The sequence below is a fragment of the Microcaecilia unicolor genome, chromosome 3, assembly GCF_901765095.1.
Source record: "Microcaecilia unicolor chromosome 3, aMicUni1.1, whole genome shotgun sequence".
Lineage (NCBI taxonomy): Eukaryota > Metazoa > Chordata > Amphibia > Gymnophiona > Siphonopidae > Microcaecilia > Microcaecilia unicolor.
In genome coordinates this window covers 240,575,825-240,585,419 of record NC_044033.1, presented here as the reverse complement: position 1 = coordinate 240,585,419, position 9,595 = coordinate 240,575,825, and positions in this window count along the sequence as shown.

The following is a 9,595-nucleotide window of genomic DNA, read 5'->3' as shown; positions in this document are numbered from 1 at the left end:
TTTGATGTCAACATTAATTAAGGAGATAGGACGGTAAGATTCGGGTTCCTCCGAGCCTTCCTGGGCTTCAACAGAAGGAAGAGCCGCGCTATATTCTCAAACACATGAAAGCCTCCCCCCTGTATAACCGATTGATGATACTCAAACAACGGACCCAGTATCAAATGCTGTAATATTTTATAGAACTCGCCCTGAAAATCCATCAACTCCTGGAGCTGAAAAGGGTTTCAGCCCTTTAATAGCGCACTGCAACTCCTTTGGCTGTAAAGGCACTTCCAGCCTAGCCACTGTCTCTTCACTAAGGCGAGGCATTCCTGCTTTAACCAGGAAATCTCTCACCTGCCCACCGGACACTGACTCATTTTCTGCATAAAGTTGTTTAAAATGCTCACTCAGTAAGTCCTGTATCACAACATTTCCCTTTTTGTCTTTCAACACTGATATTGTTCTGATTTCCTCCACATCTTCTTCACCAGTCTAGCCAACATGCCCCCTGCCCTATTCCCAATCTGGCCAAGCGATACTTTTGATATGTTACATTCCGCTGCAGTTGTTCGTGTAACAGAGAGCTAATAGTCGCCTGAACAGACAGGTAATTATCTTTATGGGCCTCTGTGGGAGAATTTACATATCTGTGCCTGGCTCTTCACAGCTGTCGATTTAAATGAATAAGATTGGTTGCATTTTTCCTACGTCTCGCAGCTATATATGCAATCGAATCCCCCCCCCCCCCCCCTCAGTACAGACTTAGCGGCATACCAGAATAGCTGAGGATTGGATTTATGTACTTTGTTATATGCCATGTAATCTTCCCATTTTTCTTGTAAAAATTTGTGGAATTCTTTATAGATAGCTGGGGAATCTCCAACTCTTAGTTGGTGAGAGAACCTCTTGGAGCCTCCAACTCAAACCACACTGGTGCATGATCTGAATTCTCTACCTCTTCCATACCTGTTCCCACCACCCATGGAAAAAGATCCGTGTCCACCAGTGCGTAATCAAGACGAGACTACGTGCATGAGCTCCAGATCTATAAGAGAACTCACATGCATCCGGCTGTAAGAGCCTCCAGACATCAACCACAGAGAGAAAGGCCGCAAACTCCCGTAACAGCCCCTTCCCATCCCCCCATGAACCCGCTCCTTCGAGCACCTGTACAGTCTTCATTAGAGTCCATCAGAGTGTTCATATCCCCCACAACAATTAACTTTTTCCCCTGAAATGGAGTGAGGACTCTCAACAGTCCTGGGAAAAATTGCCTGTCAATGGGAGTGGGAGCATAAACATTAAGTAAGAATAGTTCCCTGCCTTGTAGCCATACTTTAATCAAAATATATCGCCCCTGAGGGTCCTTCAGAATTGTCTCAGCAGTGCAAGCCAGATGTTTATGAAACAAAAATGCTACTCCCCTTTTCGCCCATCTAAGGAGGCGCAAAGAACTTGTCCCACCCACCCTTGTTTAAGTTTCTCATGCTCCCGGTCTGTAAGCCTGGACTCTTGAATATAGGCAATATCTGCCTTAATACACTTTAAATGTGCTAAATTTTTTCCCTCTTAATCGGGGAGGAGATCCCCCCCCCCCCCCACATTCCAGTAATTATTTTACTGTGATAGACAGATTGAAAGTCACAAAATCAGACAAGAACTAAAAGGAACCCCTGAGCCCCAGCCCTGCCCCAGAGGTTAAATTCCCAATTCTCTCCTGTACCACACCTGTTGCTTTAAAACCTTTATACCCAAAATACCTTGATTCACATCTCCCCTACTAGGATGATTCCGGAGTTCTTGGGCCCTTCCGCCCCCCCCCCCCCCAGCACCTCCTGTTGTCAACCACATCCTCCTCCCTCTCCTCCCCCACAAACCCTTGAAGAACCTCTTCTCCATTATTCCCCTTAATACCCCCCTGCTGCATCCCCAATTCCATCTGATGAGCAGCCGTCCATCAGCCAGGTCATGTATATGTTATGGTCCTCACCCTCCTCCACCTCTCAAAATATCATTACCTTCATTTCCCTTTACCAAATACCAAACCCCTCAAACATTTAACACCATACAGAATCATTGCCAAACGTGCACAGATCAATATATAAGAGTTCCTCAGTAAAATTTTCTTTTAAACCTTATAGTATTAAGCTCTTCCTAGACTTCAATCAGGCAGCAGCCGATATCCACCTCGAAGTCTGATTAGCAGGATTCCACGTTCTTCTTCCAGGCATCCATCCAAACCTAGGTAATAAATACCTCTCTGATCCCGTCAACCTGTGCTTGACTGCAACTCCTTGTTTACAAATCCTGTGCTTCGGACACCGACTCAAAAGAGCGCCATTTGCCTTCATGTTGAATCTTTAAGATTGCCGGGTACAAGAGCATAAAGCGGATTCCCTTCTCCACCATGGAGGAGCAAATTGGATGAAACTGTCGTCGTCTTTCCTGCACTCCTGCCGAATAATCCTGGAAAATCCGAATCTGGGCTCCATCATATGACAAAGATTTGTGCCTCAATCTGTATCCCCGCAAAATTTCTTCTTTATGGAGATATTATGTATCTTTATGATGACCACCCGGGGCTTCTGTTTATCTGGCTGGTGTCTCCCAACTCTGTGGGCGCGCTCGATGCACAGTGCGCCAAAGCTATCCGAGAGGGCAAACTCCTTACAAAGCCATTGCTCGAGAATATGCCCCAGTGATTATCTGCAAGTTTCCTCAGGTAAACCTACAATTTTTTAATTGCATCTTCTCGATCTATTTCAATATCTTCTAGTTTTTCTTGTTGGGCCTTTAGTTGTTCTTTCAGGCACAAAACCTCAGGCTCGCATCGGGCCCACGTGTCCTGAGCTCCGATACCCGTTTTTTCTGCTTCCCCCGTTCTTCTTACCGTGTCTGCCCAAAGTTGCTTCTAACTTATCCAGTTGACCGGTCAACACATCAAATCTTGGAGTCAGCACCGCTCCCATCGCTTCTGTGATCTGCGCTAGCTGCTTCTCATTAAACTCCCCACCGGTATAACTTTTCAGCCCTGCCATCTTGGAACTAGTCCCTGGCGACGGGGATTTTTCTTTTTCCACTTTTGATCCTCGACGAGACACTCCGGATGGCATCGGGAGTAAGACTGATCCATGCACTGTTTACCATGACTTGGTAATGCTGCTACTGCATAGAGAGGGATAAAGTTAGCGTTTTTGATAGAACGAGGGTGAGGATCCGGAGCAGCGCTGAGACACAGCTGCTACTCACAGTGCATCACGTGACCTCAAAATCGTTTTAAACACGGATGATTTCAGTGAAGAAGGTAATATGCCAGAATGGAGACTTGTGTTTATTTTAAACAGAATCAATGAATGGAGAGAACACACTGATTTTCATTAGTATTGACGATATAGGATCATTTTCAAAACAAGTGGGATGTGAAACCAAATATATTTTGATAATCTGATAGAACAGACAGAATTGAATGATACTAACACATCGTATGAATGACCAGAGAGGCGGCAGAATTTGAAGTATCAACTTGGATGTGGACTAGATAAGACAGAAAGCAGATGATAAAAGAGACCTTACTGTCTGGCCTCATTAAAGATGATGGCAAAGGAGAGTCATCTAGTTTGAAACATTGACATACGCTTTTGTCAGGGAAGAAAGCAGCTAATGAATTTAACGTAGGTAGCAATGTAGGATCTAACCTAGGAGACTCATCTTTCCCTAACAGCTTCTGTACCACAAAGAAAAGTTCCGCACCTGGAGAAGAATTAGTTTCTATCCCCTTTGTTCCGTGTAGTGTACCAAAGTTAGACACTAATTCAGCAAGTAACTTCCGCTCTACAACACACCAAAATGGGGGTGAAATGGCAGATACTAGTTGTGTAAGTGCACTTAAGCTCTATACAAGAGGGTGACACCCTGGAGGGTGTGAATGACATGAGGAAGGACCTAGCAAAGCTGGAGGAATGGACTGATATTTGGCAACTAAGGTTTAATCCCAAAAATGCAGGGTCATGCACTTGGGTCGCAAAAATCTGAGAGAACAGTACAGTATAGAGGGTGAAGTGCTTCAGTGTGCGAAGGAAGAGCGGGGACTTAGGGGTGATTGTGTCTGACGACCTTAAAGCTTTCAAACAGGTAGAAAAAGCGACGGCCAAGCCAGAAGACGCTTGGGTGCCTAAAGAGATGACTGACCAGCAGGAAAAGGAGGTGATAGTGCCCGTTTGTATAAGTCTCTGTGAGGCATCATTTGGAGTACTGCGTGCAGTCTGGAGACCGCACCTACGGAAAGATATAAAACAGGATGTAGTCGGTTCCAGAGGGCGGGCTACAAATTAGTAAGCGGTCTGAATGCAAAAATTATAGGGACAGGCTTAGAACCTCACATGTATACGCTGGAAGAGAGGAGGGAGAGAGGAGACATGATAGAAATGTTTAAATATCTCAAGGGCATTTATGTACAGGAAGAGAGCCTTTTTTCAAATGAAGGAGAGCTCTGGAATGAGGGGACATACGACAAAGTTTGAGAGAAAATAGGCTTAGGATTAACCTAAGGAAGTATTATTCACAGAAAGGGTGGTGGAGGCGTGGGAATGGCCTCCCGGTGAGGTGGTGGAGTCGAGGACTGTTCCAGAATTTTAAAAGGCATGGGAATAAGCATGAGGGATTCGCTTAGGAACAGGAAGAATTAGGGGTTACAGAGGATGGGCAGACTGGATGGGTCATATGCCTTTATCTGCCGTCATGTTTCTATGTGTTCTAACAGAAATACAGGAAAACAAGGACCTTGCAGAGAAAATCACACTCAAGGAAACAACGACACAATAAAACAATGATGCTGTATGATCTAGAAGATTTATTGAAGATTCATTGAACAGCATTACACTCTACTCAACATGGCTATGTTTCGGCCCAGTGGCCTGCCTCAGGAGTCTATATATAAGAACATCAAAATCACAGTAAATATGTAAAAGCAGTGAAAATAATGATGAAAACTAAAATAATGTGTATATAAACTACAAAATGTTGAAACTGCTAAAAAGTAAACTGACACAGAAAAAAACAAGAAATAAAGCCAACAATAAGATTACATTATTATCGTAATTTAACCAATCACCAAAATAATAATAAATTAATGTCTCAATATTATTATCATCATATAAAAAATAAACATCAAAATGAAAATGAATGAAATAAAAGAATATAACATTAATCATCTTCACAACTTATGGATCTAAAATAAACCATAAAATAATTAAATAGTAAATGTCATCTGACTATAAAAATGCAATAACTGAATAAGTAAAAAGACAAAATGCACCAAATAGAACATTAAAAATGTACCTTCCTCTGTTGTGTAGATAAGTCTGCCTGTGTCTCTCATTGTGATGAAATGTTTCAAATCCTATTAAGGATAAAAGTACCGAATATAAATCCTACTTTGAACGCATTGTTGAAAATAAAGGTGTTCAATCTAAAAAGACCAGGCTGGACTAAAAAGGTAACAAGCTGTATAGACGGGAAATGCCATAAATGTCAAATACTACCAATGAATTGAGTACCAGCATCTCAATGCGACTTATAACCAGAAAAACTATAGTAAATTACTATACTTTACCTAAGTGTTCTAATGCATAACTACAACATAGGCATTCACCTGGCAAGGGCATGGGCCGTATCACCAAGCAATGTATGGACAGCTGCGCATGCTACTACTACTACTACTACTATATTTAGCATTTCTATAGTGCTACAAAGCGTACGCAGCGCTGGATGGCACAATTGGGTGTGCACCATTACACCTGCCATGACATCCATAAGTGAGTGCACCTAAATGTTGGCGATTAGCAGTCGACTTATGCTAGTATATAAAACAGATTTGCATCCAATTTGCCTTTATAGATACTATCTTAGTGCTTAGAGTTTTGGTGAATAACTTTTCATGCCCTTTGTAGAATTGTCTCCTGTATGTTTAGAGAATCAAGTTTTCACATTTATAAAAATAATCAAGTTTTCACTGATTACCATAGCTCGATATTCTCCGAGTCATACCTTGAAGCTTAAGGTGATCTTTGTTTTTAGATTTCCTTCACAGCCTTTTCAACTCTTCTCAGTTGTCCTGTAAACAAAAATCATCATAAACCATGGATTTCCCTTCCTACTCTGAGCAGCTGTGACTTAGCAGGAATCATCGTATTGAGGGCAGGACTGCATTGTGACTTTTTTGGGCCCTTGGCACTTTTGCCTTCATAGGTCCCTCCCACAGTGGCATTTAATATATCACTGAGCTTTTAATTTGAACTTGTATGTATATTATTTGTTTATCCGTATTCTATTTATTGTATATGCTTTCAAGGCTGAAAGCATGAGCCTGCAAATGAGTGGGAAAGCGCGGGGTACAAATGTAACAAAAAAAAACAAAAGATAAGGCATGAAAACAAACAACTTATATTTCATTTTATTCTTTCTGATTTAACAAATTAAAACATTTTTGTGGGCCCCTAGGTATTGTGCCTAATATGTTTAATGGATAACTCTACCCTGGTTGAGGGTCTCAGAAAAGAGGAAAATTCCAAATGGAAGGCTGTGCTTCAAACGGTGGGAAATTATCAGGAAAAAGATAAAGGGTGTAATCCAGTTGGGAAAGGCCAACAAATACTGACTGCGGCAGCTGAATTTACCTCTATGAGTGTATGGAGCTACAGACGGAACCACAAGGTGGAGCCAAGGACAAAAGAAACAACTTTATTCAATGACCCGACACAACCTGTGTTTCGGCAAATGCTTGCATCAGGGGTCAGGTAACATTCCAAGCAGGATATATCTTCCTTTGAACATCTTCACTTCATAACAAATGAGGGTACGAAATGCACCCACTTAAAATATCTGAAGCAGACAGGCAAAACGTCCTGCATCATGAAAGAAACAAAATCCAGTAGAACTTCCTGCGTCATGCAAGAAACGGTGCAAGTACTTCAAAAGCTGCCCAAACTATGCTCCTAAACATACCTACACATGGGTCTGTGTACAAGTGCATATCTTCTTGTCAGCACCTGTCACGTCTGTGGCCGTGACCACCCTCATACTTACCCTATTTCTGGGAGTCAGTGGCTGTGCTGGCTTCTGCTTGTCTCTGTGTCTGTCTCTGTCTTAGTTTCTCTCTGGCTCTGTGTGCTGATTGCCCTACTGAACCTCACCTGTGTGGGCTTTGCCTCTTCCAAGATGGCTGCCGCTGCCTCATCCTTGCCAGTATCCAAGATGGCTCCCGCTGTTCCTTCCTATGGAATGACTGCTTTGGTGTCAAGCCTCTGTTTGGTTGCAAGGTGATTGCTGCACCTGTGGCTCTGGTGTTGAAGGGCTTTATTAGTGACTTGGAAACTACAGTCCTGGCCTTTGCATTGCCATTCCCTCCGCAGTGCCTTAGGTCCCGAGGTTAGTGTGCTGTTAGCACCGTTTTGCTTTCTGTGTTTATTGCTCTGTGGGCTTCTTACCCTTCTGTGTTATTTGCTCTGTGGGTCTCCTACCCTTCTGTGGGTTTTCAGCCCTTCTGTGTTTATCGCTTGTGGGTTTCCAGCCCTTCTGTATTTATTGCTCTGTAGGTTCCCTGCCCTTCTGTGTTTATTGCTCTGTGGGCTTCTTACCCTTCTGTGTTATTTGCTGTGGGTCTCCTACCCTTCTGTGGGTTTTCAGCCCTTTTGTGTTTATCGCTTGTGGGTTTCCAGCCCTTCTGTATTTATTGCGCTGTGGGTTTTCTGCCCTTCTGTGTTTATCGCTTTGTGGGTTTCCAGCCCTTCTGTTTCTTGCTCTGTGGGTTTCCAGCCCTTCAGTGACCATTGCTTTGAACCTGCCTACTGCCAGAACCCGGACATTCCCTGCCTGTCTGCCTTGCCATCGCCTAGGGGCCAGGGGGCACTCCTGGACCTTCATTCCAGCGGTTCCTGTAAGTCCTACCGGCTGCCAGAACCTGAGGGCTCAACCCGAGGGGGAAGGCAGTCAAGTGTAGGTGAAGCCTAGGTCCAGTCCGGGTTCCAGTCCAGCGGGTTTCTCTCCTGTATGTTCCAGTCCGGTGGGGCCACTCCAGTGTGTCCAGTCCAGCGGGCCCCACTCCAGTGCGCACCCGTCCGGTGGGTTCCAGTTCCGAGGGTTCCGGTGTAGAACTCCAGTCCGGAGTTCCGGTCCAGTTTTGTTTCCTCCCTACCTGGAGGGTGATTTTGCCTTAAGGACTCACAAACCCGCGCTTCCGGGGAGGAAGCCTGAAGGTATGCCATGGTCTCCGAGAGCGCGGCAAGCGCGTGAGTCGCGACAGAATGCAAAGGCCATGAGTCCGGCAAGATCAGCCGTCCAGGTTGGCTACCTGTCCACAGCTTCGTTCCCTGTGGACAATCCGGGTGCAGTTTCTGATTTTGACTCTGATCTTTATGTCAGCCCAGTTTCTTTTTTGGGTCCTTTTATGACACTTCGGGAGTACCGAGATAAACTTTTGTCTGATCCAGCCCTGAAGGCTACTCCTGAAGCAGCAGCTGAAAGAAAGCGTCTCTGGTGGCGTCTGGTCCGCCATAGCCCAGTTTCTGACATGAATCCTGCTATCTCGCTCTGTGAGTACCGCCTCAGACTCCTGGAGGAGCCAGCTCTGCGGGATACTCCAGAAGCTGAGGCCGAAAGAAGACGCCGGGGAATTCCTCCGCTCTGGTCTCCTCAGCAGAGCAGCCTGCGGTACCATAGCGGGTTAGTTCCTATTCGGGATTCCAGTCCACCGGCGCTGAGTCCAGTCCAAGGAGAGTTTCAAGTGGAGCCTTCAATTCCGGTTCGAGTGAAGCCGCCAGTTAAGCCTCTGAGTTCGTTCCGAGGGACGGTCCTGACCAGGTCTCTGAGGACGGGCCGAGTGAGGCGTCGGACCAAGCCCCTGACCCCAGTTCAAGTAGCGCGGCCGCTTAAGAGCCTGAGTCCAGTCCAGGGGATGCTTCATACTGAACCTCCAATTCAAGTCCAAGTAACGATGCCACTTAAGGCTCCGAGTCCAGTCCGAGGGAGGCTTTCGATGGAGCCTTGGATTCCTGTTCGAGTGGAGCTCCAGGTCGAGCCTCCAGTCCTCGTTCAACTGGCACGCCCTCTGAAACCTCTGAGTCCAGTCCGTGGGGTGCTTCTGACGGAGCCTCAGATTCCTATGCAAGTGGCGCTCCAGGTCGAGCCTCCAGTCCTAGTTCAAGTGGTACGCCCTTTGAAGTCTCCGAGTCCAGTCCGTGGGAAGCCTTCGATGGAGCCTCAGATTCCTGTGCAGGTGGCGCTTCGGGTCAAGTCTCCGGTTCTTGTTCAAGTGACCCGTCCAGTCAAGCCACTGAGTCCAGTTCGGGGGGCTTCTAACCAAGCCTCCGGTGCCAGTCCACAGGGTGGTTCAGGTGGCACCTCCGCTTCCAGTCTGGAGGGCACCTCCAATCAAGCTCCGAAGGCCAGTTCGAGTGGCGCTTCAGATCGAGCCGCCGATCCCTGTCCAAAGGGTGTGTTCGGCCAGGCCTCAGTTACAGTGCCGTTCCTGCCATGAGGCAGAGGGGCCTCGAGTTGCAAGTCCAGTCAAGATGCTGAGTCTGGACCGAGTTGCAAGTCCAGTCAAGATGCTGAA